A 20,734-nucleotide genomic window follows, 5' to 3' on the forward strand; every position below is an offset into this window, starting at 1 on the left:
GATGAAATGTGTTTAGATGTTAATTTTTGTATGTTCAAAGTGTTAATTACTTCATTAGTTTCGTTTTGGTGTGTTGATTGACATGAAAACCTTACATTAACATGATTATTGGTTTTGAGATTTTTAGTTAGGGTTTGATAGACTTAATATGAACTTTTGATGCATCAAATGCTATGAAATGTTATTGGTAAGTGTTTAGTTGGATTGTATGCTTGATTACCTTCGAAACGGCATATCATTCATGTAAATTGGTTGCCCGAATCATTGAATGGCATTTATGAACTTGTATGCGGTTAATGTTAAGCATTAGATGCGGTTTAGGTTGTTATAATAGGTAGATTGATTGATGAAATGTGTTTAGTTGTTTTCCTCGTCAAATTACCTTCCAAACGGTATAAGATACTTGTTTTGGTTGTGTGCGGATTATAAATTGTGTTTATTTGGTTTTTGGTTCGTGTACTTAGAAACTTACTGCATCAGACTGAAATACCACTCTGGACGCCGTCCAGATCCTTGGACGCCGTTCCATATTACAAAGCTGGACGCCGTCCAGATCCTTGGATGCCGTCCCAGCCTTCAAAGCTGGACGCCGTCCAGAAAATCTGGACACCGTCCAGATACCCTGGCAGGCCACTGTCTTCGTTTGTCATTTTACGAAAAATGTTTGCTATGCTATGGACCTCCGATTCACATGTAACTTGTTCTAACATGCTCATATATGATTAAAAACCTCAGAAAAATAGTTCGGGACCCGACCCGAACGTGTTGACTTTTTTTTGTTGACTTTGACCCGACCTAAGTTGACTTTTAATCAAACTTAACAAAATGTTTGTGAAATCGTTCTAACATGCTTTTATACTTGTACCTTGCATGAAACATGACAATTTGATTCACATGCTATTATGATCGAGTCTTAACGAGCCATAGGACTAATTGAACATCTTTGACCTATCCTGTGTACCATTATTGATACAACCTATTGTTTAGGTCAAGACTAGCATTGTTCTTTGCACACGTTTACTTGTTGAAGTACTTTACTACTCGTGCACTCAAGGTAAGATCATAGTCCCACTTTTACTCTTTTGCACTTATATTTGGGATGAGAAAACATAAACGTTTCTTTTTAACTAAGTGAACACAAGTACAGGAAAACAAACATTCTACATACGAGTTTGAACAAAAATACTCAATTCGATTATCATTAGTTACACTTGCCGGGTGTAAGCGAGGACTTATGTTATATGGCCATATGGGTTTGACAAACCCTCATTCAAACGGTTCGCTACCGTTTACGAATGAAATGTATTTTCGAGAAACAGTGTATGTTCTAACACTATTGTGATGGGGTTTTATGGAAGGAATGTTAAGCATTGATAATTGGGTGCTCGTGAAACAAACTTTTGGAATGTATTACTATTATCTCATTGTTGCAAATCTTGTGGTTCACTTGTACTTTCTTACTCAAACCTATGATTTCACCAACGTTTTCGTTGACAGATTTCTATGTTTTTCTCAGGTCCTTGAACGATACATGATACATGCTTCCGCTCATTATTTTGATACTTGCATTGGATGTCGAGTATATATGCATACATGGAGCGTCTTTTGGCTACTTTTAAATTGTGTCGCATAAGTTTTATATGTACTTATAACTTTGTAACGTAACTTGTGGTGGAACTATTCTAGTAAACTTTGAACAATCTTTACATTGAAATGAATGCGACATATCTTTTGGTCAAACGTTGTTTTAAAGACTTATGACCACGTAACGGGACCTAAGTAGACGGCGCCGTCAATGACGATTTTGTCGGGTCGCTACAATAATAATAATAATAATAATAATAATAATAATGAAAATTATACCTCAAACAATAGATTTAAAAAAAAAAACTAGCTCCAACGGGATTCGAACCCACGACCTCTCGATAACACACAAGTACCCTTACCGTCAGACCATGTTCGTTTTTCTGATATAAACTCAAACCCGAAAATATATTACTAGTACTATATTCTGTGTTCATCTCACCTTCTTCAAAAACTCCATCGATCACAACAGAATCAATACAGCAAAAACCACTTGATTATAAATGTAATTGTAACAGGTACGAATCGTGTGATTAACAGAAAACAAAAAAAATATTAAAAGAGTAAAAAAAAAACTGCTGCTGTTCGTTCGTAAATAAAAAAAATGAACTCAAATTCTAATTTCGATTTTTAGGAAGTTTTAGAAAAAGGTTTCTACACGAATTGTGTTTGAAATCGTTCATAGAAACTTTATAATCTATCAATTGAACCTGACATATCAAAACAGCTTCAAATTTGATGTAGAACAAGTCGTTTGACTTTTTGTTTCAAATCTTTGACTCGACAAATTAATGATCAATATGAAAAATTAAAACCTGTAACTTTGCAGATAGTTTGCTCAATGGATTCCTAACATAACAGCAATTTTAGTTTTTCAAATGGAATTAAAAATCGAATTTTTGGTTTAAAGTTACCACGAACAGGGGTTTAACGGGTTTAGTTTTTTTATTTATTTAAGTTTTCTGATTAAATTTTTTTTGTAATACTGAAATGGATAGGAGTATATAATGATGGTAATCGAATCCTTGAGCAATACATGTGATATCATTGATGTTTGTTTGGTATTGAGAATGATTTTGACAGATAACCAATATCGACAAGAACAAAAGTAATATAAATAAATAAATACTTCGACTACGATATATAACAAAATTAAATACTGTTAATGGATCGATGTGTTTGTTTAGAATGGATAGATCAGACGGGGAATCCGATTGCAAAGAAAAAAAAATAAAGTAGGTAGGTAAACAACAAACTCATTTATGTCTTTTTAAAATTTCTTATATATAATAATTAATATTATTAATGAATAAATATGTTAATATTAATAATCCTAATTAATAATAATTATATTAATAATAATTTTAATGGTACGATACTAAAAAAATAATGATAATAGTAACATGATGATATTAATAATAATAATAAAAAATTGATAAATTTAATAAGCTTAATAATAATTATTAATAATAATAAAAATAAAATGATAATAACAATATTATTAATGATACTAATAACAATATTAATTATAATAATATTCATAGTTTTTAATAATAATAATAATTTTAATAATAATACTATAACAATCTATACATATCAAATTTCATATTTATATTGTGATATTGTCAATACTGATATTAATGTCAATATTTATTCTAATAATAATAATGAAAGTAGTTATAACAACTATATTCTCAACCTGTGTTATATATATTCTTTCTTATGCAATCTTTAATAATTATATAATATGTTATGTAATAACTTTTATTGGATTTTCGTTACTTATAATTTTACAATATAGTAATAATTACACATATAAATCATATATGTTTATATATAGTTTTATTTTTATTTACAACTTTTTATCTGGTGTATTATTTTACATACTTAACTCAAATGATTAAATTGTATTCTATTGTCTCAATTTATTATATAAACTTATATTTATATATAAATATATATCTAGTTACAACAATCGTTCGTGAATCGTCAGGAATAGTCAAATGTCAAATGTATACATAAACGCAGTTCAACGTCTTTGAGAATTAATTAAATAGACTTTGCTTCTCGTGTCGAAATCATATAAAGATTAAGTTTAAATTTGGTCAAAAATTTCTGGGTCGTCACAGTACCTACCCGTTAAAGAAATTTCGTCCCGAAATGTGAGTGAGGTCGTCATGGTTAACAATAAAAATGTTTCCATGACGAATATGAGTTGATAAATAGAGTTTTATCATCATTGAGTAATATGAATGAAACAATTCGATTATTCGTGGAGTACGAATGAAGCTATCATAAATGAGTGAAATAAATAAATACAGATTCGTCTTGTCTGGTGACGTAGTCACGGTTGATTTCCGAAAATCAAGGAATTTAAAGAAAATATTCGAAATCTAAAAGATTTGATTCTTCGGCGAGTAAGAAAATTAAGATCTCTATAATTAGATATGGTGATCTGCCTCGATTACCCCGTCTGGTATTTCCATTATAAATTAAACTCTTCCGTTCCATTATTCTCGCTATTCCTATACTTTCTTTCTTAGTTCATACATCCAAAAGATTGTAAAAATGCTTAATCCAGTTCTAATCCTTGATATTTTCCTAATTATCATTTCTGTCATCCTTCTTTTCAATTTTCCACCAGAAAAATCTGTTTACTTCTACTATTACCTTGGGTGATACTATTCTTAATTATACCGTGTCTTTATATTGCTATTCGTATTAATATCCACGGTTTGTAATTTCTGCGTTGTTGTTGGGTTTTATACCTTCCCTTATATTTCAATGTCCCTGCTTCTGTCTCCTATAATCATTGTCATCCATAGTTAATGCTCTCTACTATTTACTGCGATTTATACCCCTATTTATACTTCGAAGCTTTATGCTCTGTTTTCTCTTTTATCCATTAAGCATATCAAGTAATGGTCAAGAATTTGTAGGTATGGAGTTCCGAATGAACTTAATGTTCTAAGCAAGAAAGAACGTAATAGCACGATTTGATTTGTCAAATACCAGAATCACTGAGAATAGAACTATCAAGAATATATTTTCTTGATATGTTCAGAAGTTAAGCAGAATGAAAGAGTTATGTAACATGGCACGTGATGATGTTATGATCTGTGAATCATCACATTCCATTATAAACTCAGCATGACTTACTGTAATATAATCACGTTGATCAAGTGTCATTATATTATACTAACTCATGCATCAATTCCCAACACTACTTCAATAACATTCATATTTTAAACTTGAAGGTTTACAGAATATAGAAACTAAACAGTTTCCTTTATGGTGTAATACAGATAACGTGAAAAGATAAATGATTTCAGATAAGGATAGTTATGAAAATATCTTCAGAAATATCGAAGATATTTATGACGATATTTTGGAATTTCTAAGATCGAAGGTTGATGAAGAAAATTTGTCCGCAAGTGTTTAGAGTCAGGAGTAAGGTATTCGTTAATGACTTCAGTAAATACTGAATCATTTGAATTCTTTGAAGGCAGGTTTAGTTTTTTTGTGATTTGTCCACAGCCTCCTTCGTGGTTTGCTTAATTCATTTTCCAGTTCCAACTTTTCTGAGCTTTGCCAACACACTTTTTCTTTATCTTTATACCTTCGACTGGTAAGGTCGTGTACAGTTTTTGCTGCTGTATACAGCTTTTTCAAAATTTGAAGTATTGATTTGTAGACTGGGTGCTTTTCAAAATTTCAGAGTGGAAGATCATAATTTTAAGAGATAAGGATTATATGTATACTTATAACTGTTGATGTAGACATGTTGCGAGATTTTAAAATACTGATTGCTAATTCCCGGTAGTTGGTATGGCAATACTCGTTACAAGATGCAGACGAATATATGATAAGGTTTTAATGAACAAATATAATGGTTCTTCGAAGAGACTTAAGTCAATGAGTAATGAAGTTGCTGGTAAGTTTACTGCTAATGTGGCGGAATATAAAAGGTTCCCCGACAACGATGACGAAAGGCAGACTTATATATCAAGGCTATAATAAGGCTAATTCGAATGAAATTCGAAGTTGACTTGCTGGAGTTGTGACAAAATTTGCTAATTTGGAAAGAGATTGCATAGTTATTTTCGGTAATAACAACGTTAAAGGAATTAGCACAGCTACGTGTTAAACGTTTGCTCAGTTTTCGAGAGTTTTTCAGGTGCATAACTATATGCATCAATCTTTTCTTCTGTAGATAAAGTGCGGTCGGTTCATCCTTTCGATTGAGGTGTTTTCAAGAATCATGAAAGGTTTGAACGCAGATTGTAATCGTCAAGATACAAATGAGGTTTAAGATAAAATCAAGTGGCAAACTTGAAGAAATGTTTAGTTTCATACGTTATAATCAATATTTTAATTCATTTTAATTGTCCAATATTATTAGTCAACAGTTGATAGTCCACAGTTAACAGTCCAATAATTCATATATAGTTTAATATATAATATTCGAATTAATTAATAAGTCTCGTGACCCGTGTACATGTCTCAGACTCGATCACAACTCAAAGTATATATATTATTATAGAATCAACCTCAACCCTGTATAGCTAACTCCAGCATTACTGCATATAGAGTGTCTATGGTAATTCCAAATAATATATATATGCGTCGATATGATATGTCAAAACCTTGTATACGTCTCCCGATATTTAAAGTGCGTAAAATAAATAATAGAAATTAAATGACGATAAATAAAATTGCAATAATTAAATTGCGATAAATAAAATGTGATACGGAATTAACAGTTAGCTAGGAACAGTTAGCATGGGTTCTTAACAAATTTTCTCATAATTAATTTATTTTTTTCTAACAAATTTTATTTTGTCCAATGTTTTCTTCATTATGCCACTTGTTGGATTCTGATAGGTCAAAATCCAAATATGAAATTGAATGAAAATGGTTATTTTGTAGTGAACGGATTCATATATCTTGTAAATGTAAGTAGGATAGTAAATGACAGTTGAATCAGATTCGAAGAATGTACAATGTAACTTATTAATGTGAAATCTAAATATTCCTCCGGTATTACCTACCCGTTAAAATATTTTCACCATTAACAGTTTGTACGAAAGAATTTTTAATTACAATCTTTATGAAAATATACTTACATATATATTTTCTTCAGATGTAATCATAGATTTAATGAGTTAATATAATATTAAACTCATTTGATTTACCGTTAGAACAAGAATATATAATCTCTAGAACATTAGAGATTACATAATCGTCATGTCATACGAAGATAAATGATGTAGAACGTCATGTAGAACGATGATTAAGCTCGAGGTATAGATTGTGATGATGAGGCGTGTGTTGTTGGGGTTTGTGTTGTTGCTGGTGGTACTGTTGATTACGGTGATGTTGCTAAAACTGGTAAGTTTTGCACCATATTCTCCAAATTAATTACTCGAGCGTGAAGTTTGTTGACTTCTTCTATTACCCATGGATGATTGACGGTTGGAACGAGCGGATGAATAAGGTTCAGAATTTGGGATATCATATAATCGTTGTGGGATATCCTGGCAATGAGGGTGAATATGGTGTTTCGGACAGGTTCGCCGGTAAGTGCTTCAGGTTCTTCACCAAGAGGTGAATTCGGTTGATGGAAGGGATCGCCCTCTTCTCGTCTCCATTGATTAAATCGATTACGAACCCATCAGATGAATTGGGGATGGCTAATTGGTTGACTCATTCTGGTCATGCTGCTTTCGGAGCTTGAGTGAAACTACATATCGGAATAGCTGTCGGAATAGCTATCGGAATCTGAGGGACTCGAACTGGTTGAGGGATTCATCTCGTACGATCAGATGAAGGATTTTTGATAAGAAATAGATTATAGGATGTAGATTAGTACCTTGAAATATATAATTTACATATGCATATATAATACTAAAATCCCATAAGTTACGGAGGAATCTACGGAAGCTGTCAGGCAAATTCTACAGTAACAGATACACTAAGATATGAATTTTTATTTATACACTATTCATGCAATCATTGCAGTATGATGTGTCTAGACTAAGAATGATAAGAAAGTGATTTCCTAAGAATGATAAGCAGGTAATTTTCGACACGAAATGATAAGCAAAACTTTTGACATGCAGACACGGTCGAAGTCCAGACTCACTAATGCATCTAAACAACTACTAGTTAGACACACTAATGCAAGACCTGGTTCGCTAAGACCACCGCTCTGATACCAACTGAAATGCCCCGTTCATATACAATATAAACGATTCACAATAGTTGATTACATCGCGAGGTAATTGACCTCTATATGATACATTTTACAAACATTGCATTCGTTTTTAAAAGACAAACTTTTTTTACATCGAAAGTTGACGACAAGCATACTATTTCATAATACCTCCAACTATAATTAACTTAATAATAATCTTGATGAACTCGACGACTCGAATGCAACGTCTTTTGAAATATGTCATGAATGACTCCAAGTAATATCTCTAATATGAGTAAATACACAGCGGAAGATTTCTTTCATACCTGAGAATAAACATGCTTTGAAGTGTCAACCAAAAGGTTGGTGAGTTCATAGGTTTATCATAAAACAATAAAATTCATCATTTTGATAGACCACAAGATTTAAATCCTGCATGGTACAAATGGGCCCGAATCCTATACCCACCTGTAATGTACATACGATATCTTTTAAATACAGTACACCTTTCTCGTGTATGAAATCATCTTTCATAAATCTTAGTAACTGTACACATATCTCGTGCACAAAAATAACATACACATAACATGTGTATAAAAATCGTTCTCTCGATACATAACAATCACTTTTCATTCATTGTTTGGCTTGGTAACCGACCTTAACATATAATGCGCATAATAATATCCCCAAAACAGAACATCTCGTCTGTATAATAATCATATAAACTTCGAAGTACTAAACACCACGCCCACTAGCCCTTCCGTCTAGTGAACATTCTGGGTGGGGGTGTTAAACCCGGTAGCTACCTTTAGGATTCGCGTCAATTAGGAGTGCACCAATTCTCAAAATTAGTGATGTTCCCTAATTCTTAGGTTACCAAGCAATAATAATCAGGGAAAAAATATTCATATCAATTGTGGCAATTATCACGTCCACATAATTCAATGGTGGCAATTATCACGTCCATATAATTCATTCGAGGAATGTTTTGCTTGTGTCTATCTCGTCAAACATTTATAAAAGCATTTCATGTATTCGCAGTTCAAAATGTATTTCAAAAGCATTTAATAAAGCAGTTGTAAAAGTAGCGCATGTATTCTCAGTCCCAAAAATGTAAAGAGTAAAAGGGAATCAAATGAACTCACGCATATAAATATTGTAAAACAGTTATTAAAACAGTACATGTATTCTCAGTCCAAAAATGTAATGAGTAAAAGGGAGCAAATGAACTCACCATAATGTATTCTGTAGTAAAAATACATATGACATCATTTAACAAGTGTAGGGTTGACCTCGGATTCACGAACCTATATCATTTGTATATCTATTAAAACATAATTGTAATCGAATAAACTTATATATATTTAGTTATGTATTAAGATTAGTATTTATATACATAACCTATTAATACTTATAATATCCTATAATGTTTATTTGATATATAATTTAATTAATGTTATATCAATATAAATGTTATTATATTAGTTAAAAGTAATATTATGTAATATCGGTATACTTATATATTCTTATATAAATATCTTCTGTTTTGCAAAATATTTATGATAATGACACTAGAATAAGGATATTAATAGTTACGATACTAATAATCATAATATTGATAGTGATAATAATAATAAGTTCAATAAAGATGATAATTTTTATATAATAATGGTAAGATAAAACGTTAGTTTTCATAAAAGCAATATTCTTAATAATAGTAGTGATTTTGATAAACATGATGTTTATTAGAAATTTTACTAATCATATTATTAGTAATACTAATACTAATATTTATAATAATAAACTGTATTATTTTCATGGTAATAATAATAATGCTACACTAGTAATACTTATATTAATATTAGTTATAATACTTATAACCATGATAATAATAATAACTATATTAATAATAATATTAATCATAATAATATTAATAATACTAATAATAATAATAATAATCATAATGATAATAATAATAATGATGATAGTAATAATAATAATTACCAATAATACTAGTAACATAACAATAATATCAATCATAATCATAGTAAAAATGATAATAATAAATATTATAATAATAAAATAATAATAATAATAATAATAATAATAATAATAATAATAATAATAATAATAATAATAATAATAATAATAATGAAAATGAAAATTATACCTCAAACAATAGATTTAAAAAAAAAACTGGCTCCAACGGGGTTCGAACCCATGACCTATCGATAACACACAAGTACCCTTACCATCAGACCATGTTCGTTTTTCTGATATAAACTCAAACCCGAAAATATATTACTCGTACTATATTCTGTGTTCATCTCACCTTCTTCAAAAACTCCATCGATCACAACAGAATCAATATAGCAAAAACCACTTGATTATAAATGTAATTTTAACAGGTACGAATCGTGTGATTAACAGAAAACAAAAACAAAAAAAAAATTAAAAGAGTAAAAAAAAAACTGCTGCTGTTCGTTCATAAATAAAAAAAATGAACTCAAGTTCTAATTTCGATTTTTAGGAAGTTTTAGACAAAGGTTTCTACACGAATTGTGTTTGAAATCGTTCATAGAAACTTTATAATCTATCAATTGATCCTGACATGTCAAAACAGCTTCAAATTTGATGTAGAACAAGTCATTTGACCTTTTGTTTCAAATCTTTGACTCGACAAATTAATGATCAATATGAAAAATTAAAACCTGTAACTTTGCAGATAGTTTGCTCAATGGATTCCTAACATAACAGCAATTTTAGTTTTTCAAATGGAATTAAAAATCGAATTTTTGGTTTAAAGTTACCACGAACAGGGGTTTAACGGGTTCAGTTTTTTTATTTATTTAAGTTTTCTGATTAAATTTTTTTTGTAATACTAAAATGGATAGGAGTATATAATGATGGTAATCGAATCCTTGAGCAATACATGTGATATCATCGATGTTTGTTTGGTATTGAGAATGATTTTGACAGATAACCAAAATCGACAAGAACAAAAGTAATATAAATATATAAATACTTCGACTACGATATATAACAAAATTAAATACTGTTAATGGATCGATGTGTTTGTTTAGAATGGATAGATTAGACAGGGAATCCGATTGCAAAGAAAAAAAAATAAAGTAGGTAGGTAAACAACAAACTCATTTATGTCTTTTTAAAATTTCTTATATATAATAATTAATATTATTAATGAATAAATATGTTAATATTAATAATCCTAATTAATAATAATTATATTAATAATAATTTTAATGGTACGATACTAAAAAAATAATGATAATAGTAACATGATGATATTAATAATAATAAAAAAATTAATAAATTTAATAAGCTTAATAATAATTATTAATAATAATAAAAATAAAATGATAATAACAATATTATTAATGATACTAATAACAATACTAATTATAATAATATTCATAGTTTTTAATAATAATAATAATTTTAATAATAATACTATAACAATCTATACATATCAAATTTCATATTTATATTGTGATATTATCAATACTGATATTAATGTCAATATTTATTCTAATAATAATAATGAAAGTAGTTATAACAACTATATTCTCAACCTGTGTTATATATATTCTTTCTTATGCAATCTTTAATAATTATATAATATGTTATGTAATAACTTTTATTGGATTTTCATTACTTATAATTTTACAATATAGTAATAATTACACATATAAATCATATATGTTTATATATAGTTTTATTTTTATTAACAACTTTTTATCTGGTGTATTATTTTACATACTTAACTCAAATGATTAAATTGTATTCTATTGTCTCAATTTATTATATAAACTTATATTTATATATAAATATATGTCTAGTTACAACAATCGTTCGTGAATCGTCGGGAATAGTCAAAGGTCAAATGTATACATAAACACAGTTCAACATCTTTGAGAATTAATTAAATAGACTTTGCTTCTCGTGTCGAAATCATATAAAGATTAAGTTTAAATTTGGTCGAAAATTTCCGGGTCGTCACACTCAGCTCCTTTTTTATCAATAATTTGAATATCAAATTCTTGTAGGAGGAGAACCCTTCGTAAGAGTCGAGCTTTAGAGTCGGGTTTATTAAGTAAATACTTAAGCGCAGAGTGATCGGTGTAAACTGTTACTTTATTAATTATTAAATATGGACGAAATTTATCGAGAGCGAATACTATAGCTAATAATTCTTTTTCAGTGGTTGTATATTTTAATTGAGCACCTGCTAGCGTTTTACTAGCATAGTAGATTGGATGAAAATGTTTTTCCTTTCGTTGTCCTAAGACAGCTCCTATGGCATAATCACTTGCGTCGCACATAAGTTCGAAAGGTTTAGACCAATCAGGTCATATAATAATATGTGCGTTAGTGAGTTTTTCTTTTAAAACGGAGAAAGCTTTTTTACAATCTTCATTAAATTCAAAAGGTGCGTCTTTTTCTAAGAGTTTAGTTAACGGACGAGCAATTTTGGAAAAATCTTGAATGAAGCGTCTATAAAATCCAGCATGTCCTAGAAAACTTCTAATTAATTTAACACCAGAGGGTTCGAAGAGGTTGGAAATAACATTTATTTTTTGCTTTATCAACCTCAATTCCTTTATTAGAAATTTTATGGCCAAGAACAATGCATTCTTTTACCATGAAATGACATTTTTCCAAATTAAGAACAAGATTCATTTTTTCATAACGAGCAAACATTTTATCTAGATTAGATAGACAGGAGTCAAAGGATGTTCCAAAGACGAAAACCATCCATATAGATTAAATGTCCCATTCATAATGATTATAAACGTTTCATATTAATTGATTTCGTTGCGAGGTTTCGACCTCTATATGAGACGTTTTTCAAAGACTGCATTCGATTTTTAAAACAACCATAACCTTTATTTTATCGTTAAAGGTTTTATTACGACGATTATCAAATAATGATAATCTAAAATATAGCGTTATCACACGACCATTACATAATGGTTTACAATAATATTACACATCAACTTAAGTCTTCGAATGCAGTTTTTAAACAATATTATACAAGCATGCAGACTCCAATTTTGTCTTTATTTAGCATGCAACAGCGGAAGCTCTTAATAATCACCTGAGAATAAACATGCTTAAAACGTCAACAAAAATGTTGGTGAGTTATAGGTTTAACCTATATATTTATCAAATCGTAATAATAGACCACAAGATTTCATATTTCTATTTCTCATAAACAACATGCAATCTGCATAAAAATTATTCATATGATGAACACCTGGTAACTGACATTAACAAATGCATCTAGAATATCCCCAATATACAGGTACACTCATCTGTATATAAAATTGAAGTACTAAAGCATCCATAACATGGATGGGGTTCGTTAGGCCCATAGATCTATCTTCAGGATTCGCGTTAATTTGGGGGTCTGTTCCCAAATTCTTAGGCTACCAAGCTGAAAGGGTGATATCCGGTATAATGATTCAATCATAGAATATAGTTTCAAGTACTTGTGTCTATTTTGTAAAACATTTATAAAACTGCATGTATTCTCATCCCAAAAATATTAGATTTTAAAAGTGGGACTATAACTCACTTTCACAGATTTTTCCTTCGTCGGAAATAAGACTTGGCCACGGGTCGATTCACGAACCTATAAAAAATATATACATATATATCAAAGTATGATCGAAATATATTCACAATATGTTTTATTATGTTTTAATGATTTAAGTTTGTAAGTTAACAGTCCAACGTTCGTAGTCCACAGTTAGTTGTCCACAGTTAGTAGTACAGAAGTAAATCAATATCTATTAACTCGAATCAATCCACGACCCAGTGTATACAAGTCTCAGACTCGATCACAACTCAAAGTATATATATTATTTTGGATCAACCTCAACCCTGTATAGCTAACTCGAACATTACCGCATATAGAGTGTCTATGGTTGTTCCAAATAATATATATAGATGACGTCGATATGATATGTCAAAACATAGTATACATGTCTATGGTCCATCAAGATTACATAATATATGTTAGAATATATGTATAATGCAATATAAGTTAGCTAGGATATGGTTAGTATAGATTTTTGTCAATTCATCCCGTAGTCAAATTAACCATTTTTAACTAATTTTGTTTTACCCATAACTTCTTCGTTTCAAATCCGTTTTGAGTGAATCAACTTGCTATGGTTTCATATTGAACTAAAATTTATGAATCTAAACAGAAAAAGTATAAGTTTATAGTCAGAAATATAAGTTACAAGTCATTTTTGTAAGAGGTAGTCATTTCAGTCGAAAGAACGAAGTCTTGATGACCATTATGAAAAACATACTTCCACTTTGAGTTTAACCATGATTTTTGGATATAGTTTCATGTTAATAAGAAAAATCATTTTTCCCAGAAGAAAAACTTTTAAATCAAAGTTTATCATAGTTTTTAATTATCTAACCCAAAACAGCCCGCAGTTTTACTACGACAGCGTATGTCCGGTTTTACGGTGTTCTTCGTGTTTTCAGGTTTTAAATCATTAAGTTAGCATATCATGTAGATATAGAACATGTGTTTACTTGATTTTAAAAGTCAAGTTAGAAGGATTAACTTTGTTTGCAAACAAATTTTGAATTAACTAAACTATGTTCTAGTGATTACAAGTTTAAATCTTTGAATAAGATAGTTATATATATATGAATCGAATGATGTTATGAACATCATTACTACCCCAAGTTTAGTAGGTAAACCTACTGGAAGTGATAAGAAATGATCTAGCTTCAAAGGATTTTGGACGGCTTGAAAGTTCTTGAAGTAGAATCATGACACGAAAACAAGTTCAAGTAAGTTTTTTACTCTAATTAAGAAAGTTTATAGTTATAGAAATTGAATCAAAGTTTGAATATGAATTATACCTTGAGTTAGAATGATAACTACTGTAAATAACAGAGGTTTCTTGATCTTAGATGATTACTTGGAATGGATTAGAAATCTTGGAAGTAGACTTGCAAACTTGAAAGTATTCTTGATTTTATGAAACTAGAACTTATAGAATTTATGTAGAACACTTAGAACTTGAAGATAGAACTTGAGAGAGATCAATTAGATGAAGAAAATTGAAGAATGAAAGTGTTTGTATGTGTTTTTGGTCGTGACTGATGGATTAGATATAAAGGATATGTAAGTTTATTTTCTTATAAATAATTCATGAATGATTTATAATATTTTTGTAATTTTGTGAGATATTTCATGCTAGTTGCCAAATGATGGTTCCCACATGTATTGGTGACTCACAAGGGCTGCTAAGAGATGATCATTGGAGTGTATATATCTAATAACCCGTCCTAATCCATCTGGACGAATACATTACATTTGGTTACATCGCGAGGTACTTGACCTCTATATGATACTTTTTACAAACATTGCATTCGTTTTTAAAAGACAAACTTTCATTTCATTGAAAGTTGACAGGCATGCATACCATTTCATAATATATCTAAACTATAAATGACTTGATAATATTCTTGATGAACTCAATGACTCGAATGCAACATCTTTTGAAATATGTCATGAATGACTCCAAGTAATATCTCTAAGATGAGCAAATGCACAACGGAAGATTTCTTTCGTACCTGAGAATAAACATGCTTTCAAGTGTCAACCAAAAAGGTTGGTGAGTTCATTAGTTTATCATAAATAATCATTTCATAATTTTAATAGACCACAAGATTTCATATTTCCATTTCTCATAATTATACGTCCCATGCATAGAGAAAAAAATATCATTCATATGGATTGAACACCTGGTAACCGACATTAACAATATGCATATAGAATATCCCCATCATTCCGGGACACCCACCGGACATGATAAAATCGAAGTACTAAAGCATTCCAAATTCCAGAATGGGGCTTGTTGGGCCCTATAGATCTATCTTTAGGATTCGCGTCAATTTGGGGGTCTGTTCCTAAATTCTTAGGCTACCAAGCTAAAAAGGGGCATATTCGGCTTCGATCATTCAACCATATAATGTAGTTTCGATTACCTGTGTCTATTTCGTAAAACCTTTATAAAAATTGCGCATGTATTCTCAGCCCAAAAATATAAAGGGTAAAAAGGCAAATGAAACTCACTATACTGTATTTTGTAGTAAAAATACGTATGACGACTTTGAACAATGCAGGGTTGGCCTCGGATTCACGAACCTATATCAATTATGTATATTAACACATATAATAACAACTAACAAGTTTATTAATAATTTACATATCATATTACTAAATAAATTATATTTATCCTTCATACATTAAGTAGTAAATTTTTATTTCTATAATACATTTATTAATATTAATATACTAAATACTTATTAAAGTACTTTAATAATATAATTTTTATCATTTATCATTTTATCATAATATTTTAAAATAGAAATTTATTTAAAGATTTATATATGATAAGAATATATATATTTACATTATTAATATAGTTTTTATATAGCTTACTTAATATCATATTCATTTTATTTTCATCTTCGCGTATCATCACCAACAATACTAACATTGGTTATCATGTATCACCATGCTCTTTTCATCTCATCCCGTTATACATAATCACACTCATCACTTCGTCACAGCATCATCGTTCATTAACACGTATATCATCTAACGTTATATCTAGTATCGCCATCATAGATCATTCATTATTTGTTACTTCCTCATCGATGTTATTCTATATTAACTACTTGTCCTATATCCATTCACTAGTTCAATTTTTCCCTCGGCCCAACTACCGTTTCACAAACCAATTATCTAAATCCATTTTAGTTATGTGGTTTTTAAAATGACCCAAGTAAAAAAGTGAGGAAGTCTCGGCCCACACTTAGCAAATCGGGCAGCCCAAAAGTAAATCTACCACTCAATACCGTTACATCTAATGTTTCAACTATATTTTATTATTTCCAATTATTATATATCTATGCATTTATTTATAAATATATATATATATATATATATATATATATATATATATATATATATATATATATATATATATATATATATATATATATATATATATATATATATATATATATACTAACAATAATTGTTCGTGAATCATCGAACAAGGTCAAAGGTCAAATGTATACATGAACACAGTTCAAAGGTTTTGAGACTTTAACATAACAGACTTTGCTTATCGTGTTGAAACCATATAAAGATTTAAGTTTAAATTTGGTCGGAAATTTCTGGGTCATCACAATATACCAATAGTAAATACATTTAGAAGCTGTGTATTGTACGAGTATGAATACGGGTGCATACGAGTAGAATTGTTGATGAAAATGAATGAGAATGCAATTGTAAGCATTTTTGTTAAGTAGAAGTACTTTGATATATGTCATGAAGTCTTTCAAAAGTGTACTAATACATCTTAATATACTACATGTATATACATTTTAACGGAGTCGTTAAGTAATCGTTAGTCGTTACATGTCAGTGTTGTTTTGAAACCTTTAAGTTAACGATATCATTTAATGTTGTTAACCCAATGTTTATTATATCTAATGAGATGTTAAATTATTACATTATCATGATATTATGATGTATGAATATATCTTAATGTGATATATATACATTAAAATGTTATTACAACGATAATCGTAACATATATGTCTCGTTTCGAAATTCTTAAGTTAGTAGTCTTGTTTTACATATGTAGTTCATTGTTAACACACTTAATAATATATTTAATTATCATTTTATCATGTTAAATATAGTGTAACAATATCTTAATATGATACATATGTATTTAGTAAGACGTTGTTATATAGATAATCGTTATATATATCATTTCGAGTTTCTTAACTTAGTAGTCTCATTATTATGTATATAACTCATTGTTAATATACCTAATGAGATACTTACTTATCATAATATCATGTTAACTATATATATATATGTATATATATGTATATATGTATATATGTATATATATATATATATATATATATATATATATATATATATATATATATATATCATATGGTTTTTACAAGTTTTAACGTTCGTGAATCGCCGGTCAATTTGGGTGGTCAATTGTCTACATGAAACCTATTTCAAATAATCAAGTCTTAACAAGTTTGATTGCTTAACATGTTGGAAACATTTAATCATGTAAATATAGTTTTCATTTAATATATAATCATGGGATAATCATGGAAAAGTTCGGGTCACTACAATAGACTTCCATAAAATCCTCCACCATGTCGTGAAAGATAGCTGTCATACATCTCTAGAAAATGCCAGGGGCCTTGCATAACCCGAACGGCATTCTTCGATAAGCGAAAGTACCTAAAGGACAAGTGAAAGTGGTTTTCTCTTGATCCTTAGGGTCTATTGGAATTTGGAAATATCCAAAAAAATGATCCAAGAAGCAATAATATTCTTTTTCGACTAATCTTTCAATCAATTGATCGATAAATGGAAGTGGAAAATGATCCTTTCGAGTAGCTTTGTTTAGTTTACGGTAATCTATGCAAACTTGCCAACCGGTAACGGTTAGAGTTGGAATTAACTCATTATTTTCGTTTAGGACAACAGTGGTTCCTCCCTTTTTAGGGACACACTGTACTGGACTAACCCATTGGCTATTAGATATAGGATAAATCATTCATGCGTCTAATAATTTTAAAACTTCCTTTTTTACAACTCGACCACATTAAGGTTTAGACGTCTTTGTCTTTGAATTACGGGTTTTGCGTTTTCTTCTAATATAATTTTATGAGTACAGAAGGTGGGATAAATTCTTGGAATATCAGAGGTTTTTCAAGCGAAAGCCTTTTTATGTTTTTTTGGAACTTCTAAGAGTTGCTCCTTTTGATTTTGAGATAATTCGGAGGAAATGATTACGGGGAGTTCGGAATTTTCTTTTAAAAATACGTATTCTAGATGAGGAGGTATCTTTTAATTCTAGTTTTGGTGGTGCTTCTAGAGAGTGTTTTATTCTTAATTCATCACTTATAGGTTCATGCTCCTCTTCTATTAATTCATTCATTTCATCTTTAATTAATTCTTCGAATTCATCGTCAAGGTTTTCTTCTTTTATTTCACATACAAACTCATCCATATCCATTAGTAAAAATTCATCAAACTCTTCTTCAACACACGTTTCTACATATTTTATCGTTAGGCAAGTAAGATCTAGTTCAAGTTGATTATTTAAGATGATTCTATCTTCTCCTATTTCCAAGCTATATGTATTAGTCTTCATTTGAAATTCAAAAGAAGCGTTTCTTAAAAATGGTCTTCCTAATATTATTGGTATTTTATCATTCTCTTTCATTTCTAGTGTGACGAAATCAGCGGGAAAAGTATATTTATCAATTTTTACTGGTATATTTTCAGTTATTCCCATTGGACAATTAAAAGAACTATCGGCCAAACAAATAGACATTTTTGTGGGAGTTAATTCTCCTAGACCTAGTCTTTTATATAATGAATATGGCATTAAATTTATACTAGTACCCGTATCTGCCAAGGCTTGATATATTCTCGAGTTATTAAATGAACATGGGACGGTAATACTTCCCGAGTCTCCTAGTTTTTTGGGTATGTCAAATTTTTGAAAAATAGCTTTACATTCTTTTATTATGAACCTAGAAGAATTTTCGGCGTCTTTACCTTTATTAGATAGTAAAGTTTTCAAGCATTTCCCATAATGTGGTTTCTCTCTTAGTAGATCTATTATAGGAATAGTTTATTCGTTACTAGTTTCCTTTAGTAGTTCATGATTTTCTTCTTGATTGGGCATAACATGATCTTGTGTTGTTTTACCACTCCTAGTAGTTATAGCTTGAATTTCTTGATTTCCCCTAGGATTTTCTAATGTATTAGATGGTAATGTTCCAATTTCTCTAATAGCTAATTGTTTAGATAAGGTTCCTAAATCTTTTTCTAGGTTAAGTATTAAAGTTTGATGATTATAATATAATTTGGAGATCTTATTTAAGACAAAATTATTTAGTTCAGTTTAATTACAAATATATCCTTGTATCATATCCATTAATCCCTTATTTATGGTTTCTTCTTGCGAGATGTATGAAATGCTTCCTAAAGTGGATTTTTCTTCTAATTCTTTCAACTCTTTTTCTAGGATTTCTATTTTATCTTATAAAGTAGTTATTTCATCCTTTACTTCAATTCTTGTTTCCTGGTGCTTATTTGTTTGATACCAATCATGTGACTGAATGGCTAAATCAGAAATTAGTTGTTGTAACTCCTCGGGAGTTGTTTTAGAAAGAGCCGTACCACCAGCGTCCTTGTCGATTTCTTTCCTAGTAGTAATTATAATATTTTTATAGAATTGCATTAATCTTTGAACATTATTTAGTCCGTGTTGAGGACATGATTTTATTAATTTTTCATATCTAGTCTAAGTATCATATAAAGTTTCTTGAGGCTCTTGCTTAAATTGAGTTATCTCATTTTGTAATCTTATCATTTTAGAGGGTGAAAAGAATCTTTTTAAGAATTTTTCCACTATTTGTTCCCATGTAGAGATTTTTCTTTCAACAAGTTGGTTGAATCAATATTTAGCTTCTCCCTTGAGTGTCCAAGGAAAAAGGATAAGGTAAATGCGTTCATCTTCTATTTTATTATACTTAAATAGAGTGCAAATACTAGCGAAGTTTCGTAGATGTTGATAGGGATCTTCTTCAATAGTTCCATTAAAGTGACATTCTTCTTTAATTAAGTCTAATATTTGTTTTTCAATAGTAAAATTAGTCTTAATAATTTGTGGAATTATAGCGGTTCCATGAATTTGTCTTGAAGCTTTTAAGTGATCTTCCATAGATAGTTTCATTGTATATTTTTAAGTGTTCTTAAGTGTTTTAAGTTATTCACCAACAAATGGTCGTCAGTGTCCAGGTTCTGGCAGAGCCCTTTAAATCGGA

The sequence above is a fragment of the Rutidosis leptorrhynchoides genome, chromosome 10 (assembly GCF_046630445.1).
Source record: "Rutidosis leptorrhynchoides isolate AG116_Rl617_1_P2 chromosome 10, CSIRO_AGI_Rlap_v1, whole genome shotgun sequence".
NCBI lineage: Eukaryota > Viridiplantae > Streptophyta > Magnoliopsida > Asterales > Asteraceae > Rutidosis > Rutidosis leptorrhynchoides.